This window comes from Mytilus californianus, unplaced genomic scaffold, assembly GCF_021869535.1.
Source record: "Mytilus californianus isolate M0D057914Y unplaced genomic scaffold, xbMytCali1.0.p SCAF_3, whole genome shotgun sequence".
Lineage (NCBI taxonomy): Eukaryota > Metazoa > Mollusca > Bivalvia > Mytilida > Mytilidae > Mytilus > Mytilus californianus.
In genome coordinates, this window is record NW_026262679.1 from 21114551 (window position 1) to 21132273 (window position 17723).

Below are 17723 nucleotides of genomic sequence, written 5' to 3' on the forward strand. Positions count from 1 at the left end.
AAGTTCTTCTTGGTAAACTTCTGCAGTATGATAAAGGAATTCATAATTATGTAAAACAAAAATACAATCAAAGTCAAAATATCAATTAAATGTAATCTAGACGAATCTTTAATGAGTTTTGCCATAACCAGTGATTCATAAAAATACAAAATTTTTCAAAATTAATAATAAAACACAATGAAGGTAAATATATCAATTAAATGAAATTTAAACAAATCTTCACGAGTTTGCCATTAACTGTGATTCATAAAAATACCGAAACAAGTCTGCTTTTAAAGGGGCAGAATTGTTGCAATTGGCCAAAGGCAAACAATACGCTTGCAACTAATAAAACGTGAATATAAATAAATGACTTTGTTTATTAGATATGAACAATAATTGCTTAATCTCCAACAGCTGATAGTTATTTACATACATGAACAATGTTTCTATGCATTTCCAAGGACAACTTTATGTAATTCACATAAAAGACGAGATTTATACGATAACATTCTTGTAATTTTATACATACAAAACGGGAATATCTAAAATTCGACAATGCAAAGAAATCGCAGAGATGCGAGGATAACAGCTATATGTATCTGTGTTGCTTCCTACTTCTTAACTACGACAATTTATTATACAATATGCGAGGCATACTACTAAATGCGCTGCTTTTTATCCCTTGAAAAACCCGGGATCCTTGATGTAGGCCAAAGTGTAAACAAAGCATAGACTAATGAACTCAACCTGGCTCAAGTATTTATACGCACTTTACCGGAAATTAATATTTTAAGCAAAAACGTTACATAACATCAAACGTTGACAAAAATATGGAAGACCTCGACTCAAAATGTTTTTTATAATAAAATATTGTGGCTTAACCAATCTTGGCATATCAATTATTCCAGTTCAGAAATTATAAATGTACACGTTTGGGTATACGCTTAGGATATTGACAAAACTATAACCTTTTTTACAATACAAGTCAATTTTGCGCCATATTTGACGCTAACGATAAATTTTATAACTCAAAGTGAAACGTACGTAATATGCTCATCAAAATAAATTTGAAACTATGAATAACTACAAAATAAATCATTTAAACCATCAAAATACAAAAATGACAATATTTCACCAGTGCACACATTTATATCACTGCCTCTCCCAAAGAATGTAATGCGTCTTCGAAGTATTGGATTGTCAATTTTGACAATATATATCAGACTTTTTACAATATTAACGTATATAAACCTCTTCACGTTTTCATGCAAGTAAAACGCTTCGGAAGCATGAAACTTATATCGTTCTGTTAATTTTTTTTTAAATGTTTAATTTTCCCCTATTAAAAAACACCCCGAACAAATGCATCCATCTAAAAATTAATGCATATATAAATTAACAACTGTCCTTTTAAAGTCAGTATGAACTAATAAAGGCAACAGGAGTACTGTGGATTTATTATTTTTCGTTGGATACCAATTTTTGTTTGATTTCGTGGGTACAGGTGAACCACGAATTTAAATGTTCAACGAATTACAAGTTTTCCATAGACTTGTATGTATACTTTAGCAAAACCACGAAATTGAATATCCACGAAAGTTTTCTTTAATCCACGGAAATTGGTACCCACAAAATAAATGAATCCACAGCATACCGCTGTTCAATAGTCATAAATCGATTAAGCGAATACAAATCCGGGTCACAAACCAAAACCGAGGGAAAAACATCAAGTATAAGAGGAAAACAACGGAACAAAAGAAACACTGAACTGCAACAAAAACAAACGCCAAAATATATAGCAACGGATTTTTGATAACAACTGCCATATTCCTGACTTGGTACAGGACATTTAAAAAAAAATCACACTGACATCACTTAACTAATATAAAGTATTAAACAAAATTCCTGTGGAATTGACAATTCAACAATATTATATACAATAACTTCATCAAATCAGTTCAATACTATAACAATGTACAAAATATTATAATTATGCTCGCTACCTTAAATGTCTCAAAAATCGAATTGCCCTTTTAATTACACAACAGTCTCTTGTTTAACAGCTTTAGGATATTCTCTAGGCAGTCGCGCCTAGGACTTGTTAGTTGTCTTCAGAGTGAATGTATTCATTCAAGTCATCTTCGACAAATTGAAATGTAATCCGTCAACAAAATAGTAATTTGTTTAAACCATTTTTTTTAGCTAAGAAAGTCATCACCATATTATTTGACTTATAATATGTAATATGATGTCAGCAATTTTATCATAAAAGGAAATACAACATAGTCAGCTATTGATTGTTTTCAAAATGTGGTCGCATCGTGATTCAATATACATTTAAATATAATTGTTTCTTGTGTACAATTCATCACAAAAAATATATCAAAATTTCTTTCTGCATCTAGTTTCAGCACTTATATACAATAATATATATAATAAAAATAGAAGTACAACCAATTATAAATAGTAATCAGTAATTCCCTTAAAATATCTTAAATGGTGAAGGCAGCATACCCATGGTGTAACAAAAATATATATTGCAACCAAGTTTAAACCTTAGTCTATATTTATTCTCGTGCCAAATATACATGGCAAACAAAGTATCCCATAGTGCTAATTAACACCACAAAATACAGCTTTACATAAAACAAGTATTTAACAGTTTTACTGCAATATTTCAATAACCCCAATAGGACCAACACATTCCAGCTGTTCATGTAGATATGTTGGTTGATTTTTTTCTTGCTTCTAAGCTTTAATATTTTTTTTTATCTCAGTTAATCCCTGCTTCATATCTTAAATATCGATTTTTTGTTCCTTTCGTAACTTATAATTACTTTTCGTCCTATATACCTCAATGGTTACTGTATTTTACTGGCTTGCACCGCCTTCAATTGTATTTACTTCTCTTACACCATACCTCATCCCTACATTTTGCCGACAGCATTCGTTCAACGAGACTAAATTAATTGCCCCTGTATAATAGCTGGTATCTGTATAACTTCCTCAAGAATTACTGATTGATATGGCAGCCCTTTAATAAAGTAATCTGTTTTGAAACTTACCAGTATAATCAAGTCATTGACCTACCTACTAATCTATCAACATGAGAAGCATATTTTTAAAAACTTTCTCTTTGATCCGTTCATTTTAAATCATTAGTTCAAATAACCATTAAATTTATTTTAAAACATCAAAATGGTTTAAAACTACTTTTAGTTAATACATATTAGTTAAAAAATAAAAAAAAAAAAGAAAAGATGATGTGGTGAAGTTGCTTATTAGACAACTCTCAACCAAAGACCAAATGACGTGGAAATTATAGGTCACAGTACTGCCTTCAATAATAAGCAAAATGCATACTGCATAGCAAGCTACAAACAGCCCCAACATGACAAATTAAAGCTCTGATTCATGTACAAAACAATTACGGAGAAACAAATTTAATATGTAGCAAGAAATAACAACCTCTGAATTACAGGCAATGTGACTGGGTTAAAAAAGAGAACACTTTATAAATTTCAGACATTCGAAGCGCATTTCTAGATTCATCTTCATCAGGAATGCTAAAATCCAAATATAAAAAAACCAATGATGTATAAGAAACGAAACAGTTGACGAGCTATATAAAACATGTTTTCAGGAGCCCAGAAACCCTCCCTTAACAAACATAAGATTCTTACTGCTCTTCATACGCTATCGACGAAGCTACGCCTAATAGATCATCTTATTTTAAATCGAGTATTGGTTCTGACATAGCGGGATCTTGTACAAATATGCAAAACGGTCCCTAACGAGCTGCACTTAATACGAGCTTCGAATGAAATTATCAATGCTCATTTTAGCGAGGTGGGGCAACAGCTGAACTTGGGTAAACTATAAAGATCAGTTGAAAATGGCATAACTGGAAGGTAGTTCAAAACGTATAGCAACTAATAAAAAATGATGTATCTAAGATAAAACATCAATCAGTACACATCCGATAGATTTAATGTGTAAAGACAGTATCAAAACAATCATAGAAAAAGCATGATCTTGTACAATGCATAAATATAATTTTCAATAGAATGCAGGATAGTGAATGTTAACTGCTGTATAGTAATACTATCTAGGTATATGTTGATAATAATATTATTAACATGGTTATTCTATAAAATATTCAAGATGACCTATACAGTGTATTGCAGTTTCATATTTCTTGATAATAAAAACTATTCAGATCTGATGTATTGGTCATTGATTAACTTAAAGGATACTATTAACATCTTCAGTATTTTTATAGCATTTGTTTTCATGGCCACGAATGGTTATTTTGGTTTTATTTACTATATTCTTGTGCTATATAATTGTCTTTATAAATAATTGTCCAAATTTCAAAAATTGATCACAAGGTATATCATATTTCAATATTTCAAAAAGAAATTTGTTTCAATGTCAATGTAAACCACAATGAAATAGGTTTTTTTCCCTTTTATGAACGGTGATCCTTATATTTTGATTTTGTTTTGAAAACTCATATTTGAAGTATGAGAAATTAACATCGTTTATTTTTTACTTAAAAAAATGAAAACAACACGTTATAAGTTTCATACGTCCGAAGAGCTTTTCTAGATTTACCTTCATCAAGGAACGCTCAAAGCCGAATATTTGAAAGCCAATGATGTATAAGGACCGAAATCGTTGAAGAGCTATAAACCAAAAAGGACTTAAAAAAATAGCCCAATCCATCCAAGGCCAACTATGCCTGAGGGAGTTGAAACCTTAGTTTATGTATAATTTCAAAATTTATAAACGGGCAATTTTAAATAGTTTGTTATAAAAATACGACTGGGAGAGGAAATTGTTCAACTAAGAATGAAAGCAAAAATTTTGGCAGATCAGTATTTTTTTTAATATCTTGACGTGTAGGTCAATACTGCTATAAAGTAAAACACTTTTTAATAGAATATTAGATAAAAGATACATCTGATCTCTTTACAAAAGACCGCAACGTACGTAGCACAAAGAAAAGTGATAATAGCACATGGTATGGGATTTAATTCCATGGTTTTATATTTTATCTGATAAAGTAAAAGTCCAAGCAACGTACTCACTACTAAAAGCAATTGTAAGGACCAATTCATGAAGAGGTAATATAATGAAAGTGGTATACAAAGAAAACATGACACGCACAACGTAATATTACATAAGATTTGAAAAAATTTACCATTAAAGTCATTGCAACAAAAAAACAGGAAGCATAAAATTGTAGAAACAGTGAAGAAGGCAATTTCAATGAACAAAATCCTAATATCCCATGCAGACAAAATTGTTCTTTTCGACCGCAATTTAAAATTTGATATCGTATTGTTGTCTTCAGAAACAAAAAAATGTGGGTCAACGGTTGTTCTGTTGAAGCTTATTTTGTTCTCGGAAAAAATAGTTTGTGATATATTAATAAGATGTGTATTGTAAAATCCAAACACTGGCCAAAGTTTCACTTCAGAGGAAAAATTGAGCATATTTGAAATATATAAGTTCTTCTGGTTCGACATAAGAACAAAATATGATTTATGAAGTTCCAGAGTTAGTTGCCCTTGTATATAATCCAACATCTGTTCAAAAACATGGCCTTCCAGTTCTGTCAATGCATTATCTATTACATAAAGACAAATTCCAAGTTCTTTTTCACATCTTTGACCTCTGACAATTATAACTGGATAATTGAATATTAATTCATCAGCTAACGTAGTAAGACCAAACTCAAATAATATTTTACCATTATCAGGTATTTCGGGATACAATAATAAAAATTTTGTTATTATATTGAAATGATCTGAACGGCCAAATGATAAGCTTCTATTGGCAGAAACCCATCCATAAATGTTGTATGCACTTGAGACCGAGCTACAACTAACTTGCAATGGTTTTTTTCTACCTTCTTGTTGATTCCGTTTATTATCATTGTCTGCACATGTTATTGAATCTGCAAAAGAAATAAGGCCCACAAAATTTGCCAACAATTTAAAATCTTAATAAAATCAAGGACGCATCAGAGCAAACGTTATCGTTTAAATTTGTATTTACACATAATGGTGTTTGCTGAAAGCTTAAAACTTGACACTTATTCATTCTAAAGGTGGAATAATTAATTCAGAATTTTCCTCAGATTTTATGACCAATAAAATGTATGTAAGTTGTAGAAATATAGATGGAAGTCTATAATTTTATACCAAAATGTAATTTCAGGTAACTATTCGAGTTTTGACAACCAGGTTTTGTTAGAGTACAGGGTATGCTAATTTCCCATTGTTTGAAAATCTGCAGACCTCCGAGTGACTCATTTTTATTTGTGCGATAAGAACAAACACACTTCAAGACGTTATGCATTTTTAGCTGATTTAAAGAATGCAATAGCAACACCAAATTGTTTGTCCAAATGTCTATATAACTGCATACGACGAAAGGAGATTCCATTTAAAAGGTCGGTCATTGATTTAAAAGTTGCGAAATACATTTACTCAATAACGAAATATTAGACTAGGATTTTATATGAAATATGTTTAGATACTGATGTAAATTCCGAAACCATAAGAGCACTTTTGAGGCTGACAAGTGTGCCGAGTAATAAGTCATGTTCTGTTGTAACCAGACATATATGATTGTCAGGTTCTGTTGTCTCCAGGAAGATACTTTGGTAACCGAAGGTGTCTTTTATCGGTGAAAAATTGAAACCATATATACATCGGTTTTGCATTAAATCCAAATTTCATGGTTGATAGACTTCTTTTACAAATAGTATTTCATCTGTTCTTGAATTGGAAATAAAGTTGGTAATTTTGATATTCATATATAAATAAAAGTAAACTAAACTTTTCTAGATTTCGTTTTTTGTAGTTCGGCTTTCAGTCTCCTGTTTTCTTCTTGAATAACATAGTAAAGATAACTAGTGTTAATTCTTTCACATGTTTGTGGTCTTTCTGTTGTTGAACTATAACTATTTGTTTTCGTTGATAAACTTTTCAACTGATTTGATATTCTTGAAATATCTTTTGTTAATTGAAAACTAATTTTTTGGTCGTCTAAAACAAAATAAACGACAATTTAAAGTTTCTCTGTCAGCAATTCAAATAAATAAGAAGCAAGAAGTAAGATGATAAAGACGAAGGAACGGTGTGTCGTGACGGATATAGTTGACCTTAACTTATCAATAAAAAGTGTTGATACTGCGTAATCTAATCTAGAAAGGTATTGAATTTGGATTATTTTTCTGTTTATTGAAAGAGAAACATAATTTTTGGAGGTGTCTACTATTTTGACTCAACCTTTGGATTAAATGAAACACTTTAAGGTTGTGTTTTTTTGTTTATTTCAAGGTTACATTTATGAATAAAAAGCTATTTCTTCGAAGAGGAGACATGCATTTTCTATGTGTTAGGACTGTTTTGAATGGCATATTTACAAAAGGATACCTTCTAAAATATGATACTAGTTAGTTATGTAAACAGGAAATTACGAAAAACCCAATTTTATATCCATGGATACCCGACTGAATCCAAGACAACAAAGTTGCTAGGTATTTAATTAACAGAAAGATAATTGCCGAAATCATCAGGGCACATTTGTGGCTTACAATAGTGCTGAGTGTTAGGTCATGTTCTGCTGTAAACATATGGTTATCAAGTGATAAACACTCTTCTACAAATAATATTTTCTTCTATTACTTGTTCTTGAATTGGAATTCTGTAATTCCGTAATTTTAAAATTCATTATTAATGTTCATATGCAAACAACAAAAAAGCAAACATCTATTACCTTTTCAAGATTTAGTTTTTTGAAGTTTGGCTTTCAGTCTCCTGTTTTCTTCTTGAAAAGCATAGTAAAGATAACTATTGTTGATTTTCTCACATTGTTGTGGTCCATCTATTGTTGAACTATAACTATATATTTTCGTTGATATACTTTCTAAGTGATTCGATATTCTTGAAATATCTTTTTTTAATTGAAAACTATGCGTGTTATCATCTAAAACAAGATGAAGGATAATTAAAGTGTCTTTGTTGGCAATTACCATAAATAAGAACTGATGCTTAAGCTGATTTAGACGAAGAAACCGCGAGCCATGACTGGCATATTTGACCTTAACTTATCAATAAAAAGAATAATGCTACTTTATTTAACCTACAAAGGTAAATTATTTGCATTAATGTTTTATTTAAATGAAGACGAGTATAATATGTTTTTATTGTGGTATATAAGAATTGTTGCAAAAACAGAACACAACATGATGTAAATGTGCTAATAGTCTTTGCTCCTGGAGTTTTGTTTCACTAATTTACACTTTGAAAAAACTTAAGGATTTGTCCCCTTTCTCTGCACTGCCATTGCATGCTTCTGACACTGTCTATTTATATCATGAAGTCCTTGTCTTTTATGCCGTTGTCATATGACATATACAGCCGCTAAAATAACATCGTATGACGGCATGATTTTATATAGACAAGTTTGGATTTTAATCTAAATTATAAAGTACATTCGTTGATTTGAGTAGTCTTATCTTGTGGTTTCGGTACCTTTTATAGGTACTGTGCAGTTTAGTACATGTACGTATTTATATTGTAGGTCAATTTATTGCCTATTTTTGTAACTCAACTGATTAAGAGGGGTAGATGATTCAGTCTTTAAATGATTAAGCACCTCCACATGTTTAATACATAACAGTAAACCTGTCATTAAAGATACTATAGAAACTAGAAGGTCTGTCTCACTCTTGATATTGCACAGATTGACGAATTTAAATGAGGATCTAGTATAAACGTATACAAATAAGAAAATGTGGTTATATTTGATAATGCCACGACAATAAGTATCTTATCTTATTCAAGAAAAAAAGATTCTCGGCCAGCCTGAGAATGAGAACAGTGAATATTGGTAGACTAATTGCAATGTTACTAATTTATTTGAATAACGTTAACGTATCCCGTAATTGTCCTAGACTATTTAAAAAATGGTCGAGTTAATGCTAGGTATAGGATTGTTTTTAATTATTTCCTAGTTTTAACTAACATTTTTCAGTTCCAATTTGATATTTCTCAGTTCTAACTTGACATTTCTCAATTCCAATTTGACATTCAGTCACTCTCAACTTGACATTCAGTCAGTTCAACTTGACATTTCTCATTCATAACAGTCTTAACTTTGTCTGTAAAAGTCTTGATACTTTTAAACTGTCTAAATATTTTCTGCAGTAAAAACATGTACGATTTTCTCTGTCGGGGAATTTCAGGAGTTCATTATATGTACAAGCGAAACCTAAAGAGCATGGTCTCAACCAAATATAGAAAATTCTTTTGACTATTGTTGTCTTTTAAATTCAAAAATTGAATACTAATTATCATGTCGTATTATTTCTATTTATAATGATCAAACAATTCAAATATAAAATTGAAAACTGAAAAAATTAATAAGATAAGAACAACAGTTCTTTAATATCAATTTCAAATATATTGATGATGTTCTGTCATTCAATAACTCACATTTCAATTAGTGCTCACATCGTATGTATCCTTGTGAACATAGGATTAAGGATACAACCGAATGTAGACGGTCTGCTTCATATCTTGATATTTTCCTCTATATTTACACAGATGAACGACTTGAAACTAAAATCCATGGCACACGTGATGATTTCAGCTTTCCAATTGACAACTTCCCATTTCTGAGTATTAACATATCCTCTGCCTCATCGTATGGCGTGTACATATCTCATTTAATACATTACGCTCGTGAATGTTTACATTAAACGGACTTCATGAAAAGAGGAATGCTTCTTACATAAAAACTGCTGCAACAGAGTAATTAGGAAGAACGACTGAAATCGAGAATACTTAAGTTTCCGGTTACCATCACGAATTGGTTGACTGATATGATATGTCGGTGTCTCAATTCTCTAGCGACATACTTTCGAGGGATCTTAGATCTTTAGATACCAGTATATTTGTCTAATCTATAATTTAACCGATATGTTATGAAAAGATTCAAAATATAAAAAATATGTTGTGACAAATTTAGAATGTTTAAAATTTGTTAAGAGGAATTGAGAATGTTAAGAATATGTTTAGACAAATTCAATCATTATTGTCACTTTTGAGAATTTTAAGAACGTACTATACTTTTCAGAATTTAAAGACAAAATTCATACAAATGTGGAAAATTCAGAATCTGGGGATTTTGTAATGAATCGTTGTCGTACTAATCGTACCCCATCCGTAATTCAAAGCATTGGAAAACATGGAAACGGTGTTTGACAGGTCCAAAAGCATTGAAACGTTTCAACTTATCACTGTTTAGCTAATTACCAAATATTAAGTCATTCCGTTTTGTAGTTTTTGAGAAAAGTGTGACGAAAATATTTGTTTTCATTTCACAAGTTATCACAAATAATCGGCCATCAACATTCTTAAATTTGTCTTAAAATCATCAAATATCCATGCAATTAAAAAATCCATAGTTTTTTTTCTTCAAAGCTATAAATTGTTGGTACATACATTTCCATTTTAAAGATTTCCAATAATAATAGCGTCACCGCATTCATATTTATGTTACACATCATTCAAGATGGTGTTCTAGATAAATAAAAAAGAGTTCACAATGCGTCGAAATAAGCGGAACGTTTTCGCCTTGTAGGCCATGAATCGTCGATGTTTTACGTGTTTCACTACCAACGAGGTAATAGATTGGTTAATACACAGAGAAACAACGTCGGTGACCATATGATAATTTGCAATCACTTAAACGGAAATTTATGTATCAACAACATATATATTTATAGACAAACCCAAGGATTTGTAGTTGGAGCTTTGTTGAGTTAAAGACAAATTTAAAAACGAGTTTCGCCGATTTTATGTACTTTCTATACAAATGTTCGGCTATTTTGAAAGAATTCAATCAGTAATAGTTCGTAAAATAAAAGTGATACATGTTTTTTGTTTCAATTATCAGATATAATTCAACGAGCCAATGTTGAATATAAAATGTGACATAGCCCATCTACTGCAACTAGACCTAATGTCGACAAGCCACTTTTATAATAACAGTAATAATAATATTATTAACGAAATCAATTTTACTGCATCATATGCGCATCTCGACAATTTATGTCTCTGTACTGATAATCGAGCTCAACATATTAAAAAAAACCAAAACCTATTACAAACGTTAACGAGCTGATGAAAGATAAAAGACCAAACGTAACGCCAACTGCGGGCACGGAATCAGAGCTATACCTTCTTAAATCTGATTTCATTGTGAAGATGATGACAAAGTCACTCTGTTCAGCAGGACTGGAGAAATATGTGGCGAATAATAATATTTGTTTTTATTCAACGCGTTAAAAATTTATAAAATCGCCAAATACGAAGTATGTACTCAAGATAAATAAAATAAACGCTCACACGTAACAACTTATCGTTGTCAAATTTGACCTCATGCTGTTAAGTAGTACCAAAGAAATGTGTGACAAAAAATTTAAGTTCTTTTGACATGTTAAAATATTTGAAGTATCGGCAAACATGAAGAAGGAGTCTGACAGATTTTTAAAGTGTTTACACGTTACACTGTGCCGATGCTTACCAAATACGAAGTCGTTCTGTTAAATGGTTTTTGTGAAAACAGTGACGAATATTATTGTTCTGCAAACAGATGACGGATGGGAAAATTTATTGCAATATAGCCAAAATGTTTGGAGTGGGGGCATTATATAAATAACACAACCATAGATTTGTAACATTGATTTAAATGTCGAATGATTAGCAACTATATCGTCGTGATTTTGTAATTCTTTAAACAAACATTGATTTTGAAAATATGATAAGTGTAGGTAGGTTTACTAAGACGGCTGACATTTGCATTATACATTTTTAATACAAAGTATTTCGGTAAATGGTTCGAAAATGTGTTTTTTTGTTCATAAGGTCACGAACATTCCCACAAATTGATAAACATGTAGCATTTTATTCAACGGCTTCAATGTCTCCATTTTGGTCTGATATTGCTGCGTAGAGAACGAAAATAGGAATACGACTTACCAGTTGAGATAGCGACAAGCGTTGTTACAGACAAAACTACCGTTAACACAATGCCAATAACAGATACCATAGTGCCAATACATATGTAATTTAATTTATTAGGCAGAACTGAGTGTATGTCAGACGTATGTTTTGGAGATTTTACAACATTCACTGCATCGTCCGATCCTTTATTCAAATCTTCGTCACTGCAATCTCTATTGTCATTACCATCGCTGTTACAAGTCTGATTCTCCATTGTTCTAAAATTTAATAGATGGCATTTTGAAAATCAACCATATATTTCATATTCTCTCTTAAAAAAAATTAAAACATACGCAACAGATTTTTTTTTGTTAGTATTCAATTGATTATAACTAAACAATCCGAATCGTTAAAGTATGATGTATCGATAGCAAATCGAAGTAACACGTATATGGAAAAAAAGAGTCCCGACAGTTTTAATACAGTTATTTTCCATCAATATTCGATATCGTATGAGGTCGTTTGATAATACACTGAACAATATTGATGTGAATCATAAATCAATCAGATTTAAAGTCAGGGAACAGTTAACGGAAAATGTTACAGATTTTGGTAAAATATTTACGAAATAGATACATACTTAGAAAGCACAAATAATCGGCCATCAACATTCTTAAATTTGTCTTAAAATCATCAAATATCATATTAAAAATCCATATTTTTTTTCTTAAAAGCTATAAATTGTTGGTACATACATTTCCATTTTAAAGATTTACAATAATAATAGCGTCACCGCATTCATATTTATGTTATACATCATTCAAGGTGGTGTTCTAGATATAAAAAAAAAAGAGTTCACAATGCGTCGAAATAAGCGGAACGTTTTCGCCTTGTAGGACATGAATCGTCGATGTTTTACGTGTTTCACTACCAACGAGGTAATAGATTGGTTAATACACAGAGAAACAACGTCGATGACCATATGATTATTTGAAAACACTTAAACGGAAATTTATGTATCAACAACATATATATTTATAGACATTTGTAATTGGAGCTTTGTTGAGTTAAAGACAAATTTAAAAACGAGTTTCGCCGATTTTATGTACTTTCTATACAAATGTTAGGCTATTTTGAAAGAATTCAATCAGTAATAGTTCGAAAAATAAAAGTGATACATGATTTTTGTTTCAATTATCAGTTATATTTCAACGAGCCAATGTTGAATATAAAATGTGACATAGCCCATCTACTGCAACTAAACCTAATGTCGACAAGCCTCTTTTATAATAACATGAATAATAATATTACTACGCTCACACGTAACAACTTATCGTTGTCAAGCTGGTGATCAAATTTGACCTCATGCTGTTAAGTAGTACAAAAGAAATGTGTGACAAAAAAATTTAAGAAAAGAATTCAATCAGTAATAGTTCGTAAAATAAAAGTAATACATGTTTTTTGTTTCACTTATCAGTTATAAATCAACGAGCCAATGTTAAATATAAAATGTGACATCTATTGCAACTAGACCTAATGTCGACAAGCCACTTTTATAATAAAATGAATAATAATATTACTAACGAAATCAATTTTACTGCATAATATGCGCATCTCGACAATTTATGTCTCTGTACTGATAATCGAGCTCAACATATTAAAAAAAAACCAAAACCTATTACAAACGTTAACGAGCTGATGAAAGAAAAAAGACCAAACGTAACGCCAACCGCGGGCACGGAATCAGAGCTATACCTTCTAAAATCTGATATCATTTCCAATTTTTTTTACAGCATTTCAATAACTTTATACCCTTATTTTGATGCCAGTTCCGAAGTACTAGCTTCTTTGCTAGTAATACCCGAGGGAGTAACATTCAACAAGCCAAGGTATCGACTTGGAGTATACATTAAATCTATATTATCAATTATAATGCACCAGACGCGAATGTAGACAACACATGTCTCATAAGTGATACTCGTGGCCAAACGTTGAAGAGCTGATGATACCAAAATGAGTCAGGAGATAAAAATACGTTACTTAAGCTGGGGTTTCTTTCTACTATTTGGAATTTGAAATAGCAGATAACAATCGGTCTAAATGAAATGTGCAAATTTCGAGAGTAGTATGTAATTCATGTGTAAGACTTGTCATGTTAATATAGAAAATTATATGTTTTATCATATTTACGACTGTATTTTACAAAAAAACAGAATGTTTTTGTTTGATTCATTTTTTTTTCAACTTTGCCAAATAAGGGGAGATAACTCAGATATAAGGGAAGATAACTCAGATATAAGGGAAGATAACTCAGATATAAGGGAAGATAACTCAGATAAAGTAACTTTTATAATAGAATGTGTTGCGAATTCACCTATTTTATTATGTACCAAGAAACGAGTCCGGTGACCCCATTTTTTCTTGTTCTTATCTGAAAGCACATTATTAGAGCTATATTTTCATATTTTATCTTAACTTTCTATGGTGTAGTTTTCTTTTTATCACACAAAATTGGATTTTCCATGCATTATCTATACAAAATCTGACAATTTTGCACAACCTGTAGCGTGAAAGAAAGCCCGGTGATCCATACGTTTTATTATTTTTTTGAAAAAAGCATGATATAAACTACATTTTGATAAATTATTAAAAAATACTATGGACTTTAATGTAGACCCCCCCCCCCCCCAATCTACCTTAATCTAAAATGATTTTCAAAATTTATAATAGATTCTGTTTGAAGACAATGATAAAAACTCATCGTAGGTACCATGCTTATAATTTGCTACGTCTTACGCGCGTTTATTCTACATAAGATTTATCATTTGCTCTCGAATCAAAGCATTTGGAGGGCCAAACCAAATACGTAGTAAAAGAAAATTAAAAGCCAACCATTCTGATACGGTTAAGGCTATCTATGCAATGGGTTCGAAAAACCCTGCATGTATATAAAGAGATCAAATATCGTTGCCTGGCATGACTGAAGGAGTTATTGTTTATGTTGTCAATGATCTTATTAATAATTGATTAGAACCAAAAAGTAAAACCTCATCAAAAATGCATGCATATAAGGTAATCTATTGAATTTGTGTGTTTTCTTAATTATCATTCATCATGTTTGACAAGAGAGACGGAAGATATCAAAAATGATATTCAATCATATGAGTCAAAGACAAACTGACAATGCCATTTAAAAAAATACGATTAAAAGATAAACAAAAGTCTGTACATTAAAACATAGAAAATTAAAGGCTGAGTAACACAATATCAGGTACTCCGGTAGGTCAAGCAGATCCTGCCCCCATCGTGTTACTGTTAGTGCTAATTCGGTTACACTTTTCATTCAGTAATTTTAAATAAAAGTAGAGGGGAGTGTAAAACAACGATTTGCATATATGTGGTCTTCTGTATCATAGATATTTCATAAAGTTGAACCAGCTCGTGATTGTTTCAGTAAAACTTTCGAAGGGACTGCCTGCATTTTACCACGGATTCCTTTGTTAAATATATGACTTACGCGTAAGCATCCACACAAAATAAATATATTCATTACAGGGAACGCAGGCTGCTCTTAAATATTGTATCACATAAAACACCACCAAAAGCATATATTGTCTAATAATATCAAATTGCAAAATAAATGTAATATAAGCATCTTTTAAGCGGCCTAATTTACATGAGATGTATTTCTTTAGTTGATTCATTGATTGTTGTTGCTTAGCGTCCATGGCACATATTTCATGAATTTTCAGAACGAGAATAGATTGAAAATCAATACAAAAGGTAGATCCTGCAATATTGGATCGACCGGTACAATTTAGAATGCCACTGAAAATGAAGCTATCTTGGATAGGGACAAACAATTAGTGATGAAACAGGTCACCAACGAACCCATTAAAAAGTTGTTGACATTGTTCATAATGTGCAGAGAGCTTGACATTCATTATCATACATTTACTTTTTATACGTTATTTGGAACAAACAATATAAACTGTGTTCTATGATGTATTGTTGAAAATTTCTGTGTGATGAATAGAAACTCTTAGAACTTGCGTTTTAGATTAGTTTAATTTTTTTTACGCTGTGTTTACATCAAAATGTAAATCAAGTTCATTTTTGAAAATATTGTATATATGTGCGAATTTGTTCATTGTTTAGATATGTAAAATGCGCGGATTATTTGAAGATTGAAAATCTTATCAAAGGAATGTTGAGATTTATGTCAGTATGATCTTGCTCCCCAATCTTGTGTCCATAGATTATGTCTTTTATGGATATTTTAAAATAATTATTTATGATTTTCTAATATACCATTCCATAGGTCACCATACGGCCTTCAACAATGAGAAAGCCCATACCGCATAGTCCGCTATAAAAAACCCGAAATGACAAATGTCAAAGAAACTCTATTCATAAGATGATGACTTTATGAATCGGATATGTAGAGGACCACTGTAAAACACGGATTTTACAGACGACAGATCGATACCTCAAATCATAACTGTATTTCTAAATGAAAAGCAATATTAGAAATCATGACTTTAACTCAAGTTAATCTCATTAACATTGAAGACATTTCAAGCAAGCGGACATTACGGATATTGTTATGTAAAAAACACTGTTACAAATATGTAAATGACACCTGTCAATCAGTTATAAAAGTATTACCTCATTGAATCTGCTATACAGATTAATAAGATCAAAAGATCGATTAATTAGCATTAATCCTGACAGAATTTAATTCACTCTTAATAAGGTCTTCTTTTCTGTTATTGTGTATGTGTTTTTACAAGCAAACATGACATAACTTTTAATCTCTTTTAACATTGATGAACCGGAAAACATCACTTGATGTACTATACATGTAAAGCTGTTCACTTTCTATATCCTTTATGAAAATATTTATATAGGCCACAGGGAAATCGCGAATTCAAAACAGCGCGAATTTAGATTGTGTTCATATACTTCTGATTTCTTTTCTACATATTGTGGTTATATCCAAGGAGACCAGCATCGAACTACTCCGACACATTAATGCCGCTTTTTTCCCCTTATTTAACGGATATGTTATTGCCATAGATACAAAAAAATAAAAATTCTTCAACATATGAAACAGTAAAAGAATAATATGACATCAATTGCAATGAAATGAAAGAAGGACAAATTCTTAGAAATTATTCGATAAAACTTTCTTTTCTCGAGTTAAGGAAGAAATATTAAAGAAGGTTAAAAGTCATCGAAAATATATTACTTACACACTTGTACGATGTTGTCAGTCTTTTGACATTTACGAATTACAGTAATGAAATTGTTTGTGATTTTGAATAGACCACATTGGTGGAGTTAAAAACCTTAATATCTTTCAAAATTGTGTAGATTACCCGTTGTTAATACCTGCACATAAGTCCAACCTGGTGTTTACACGGATAAACCGTTTACTTCCTTTTCACACTATTAATCTACGATACGCAAGTATAACATTGTTACAAATGCATAAGTGTTGATATCTCCTTTTAATCTGTATTGTTTGATTGGCAAGATACAGAAACTAAATAGGCAACAAATTATTTATACGAATATTTCTGTCAACTCTTACATTAGGACTATTTTAACGATCCAGAGGAATTATGAAAGTGCCTGCAATGTGAAAGATGCATTGATGATATGTGAAAAATAACATTCATTAGCAGCATCTTTAACCCAAGAGTATAA

At 30.9% G+C, this 17723-nt stretch overlaps 1 long non-coding RNA gene across 2 annotated transcripts; it reads right to left on the bottom strand.

The window, feature by feature from the left end:
• Positions 1–339: 339 nt before the first annotated feature.
• LOC127734112 (uncharacterized) lies at positions 340–17455 on the bottom strand. 2 transcript variants are annotated; one of them, XR_007997424.1, is made up of 4 exons: positions 17406–17455; positions 12048–12289; positions 7777–7986; positions 340–7043 (listed from the first exon to the last, which is right to left on the bottom strand). It is a non-coding gene; the product is annotated as an uncharacterized LOC127734112 (long non-coding RNA). The 2 variants fall into 2 exon arrangements; XR_007997423.1 differs by having other exon boundaries at positions 17267–17455.
• Between the last annotated feature and the right edge of the window lie 268 nt (positions 17456–17723).